This window comes from Acanthamoeba castellanii (assembly GCF_000313135.1).
Source record: "Acanthamoeba castellanii str. Neff unplaced genomic scaffold scf7180000084770, whole genome shotgun sequence".
Taxonomy (NCBI): domain Eukaryota; phylum Discosea; order Longamoebia; family Acanthamoebidae; genus Acanthamoeba; species Acanthamoeba castellanii.
Window position 1 is genome coordinate 410,364 of NW_004457532.1, and position 693 is coordinate 411,056.

Below are 693 nucleotides of genomic sequence, written 5' to 3' on the forward strand. Positions count from 1 at the left end.
GGTGAGGCGAACGGACTGCAAATGAATGAGGACTGCTTGCGGCGTACGGTCCACTCTTTCACCGTGGCGGTGAACTCCTTGGTCGGATTTTTGCCGCAGGTGGCGATCAGATGCTCCAGCTGCTCCTCCACCCTCGGCCCATGGACCTTCACCTGATCCGCGTTCCTCTGGGCAAGCGCCTAGTGACACCACGCCGAAGAAGGAAATCAGCTCAACTCCTATCAAAATAAAATAAAATATAATAAGAAATAACAAAAACATAATAATAATAATAATTCGTAATAATGAGTGTGAAGGTAGGTACCATGGTGAGGTAGTGGACGTTGTTCTCGTTACGGATCTGGGAGATGGTACGCCGGACCTCCTCCTCCCAGGTGATGACCGGTCCCTCTCTGTGGTATTTGTCGAGCAAGGCCTGCACCATCGCATGCGGCTCGATTTAGTTCCGCCCGCCGACAATCGCACCAAACCGAGATTGGCCCGTTCAAGTTCGAACCTTGCCAGAGGCAACGAAGGTGCTCGCCCTCTCCTCGAACCCATACAAGGACAGGAACGCCTCGAATTGTGCCTCGAACTTAGGGCCGTAGTTGAGTACCGAGTCGCTGTTCCGCTGGTTGAGCGCCTGGTGCGGGTCTGAGAGAAAGAAGCTATTGTAACAATCCTCAATTACCAGATCGGCGCATTGATGGCGGT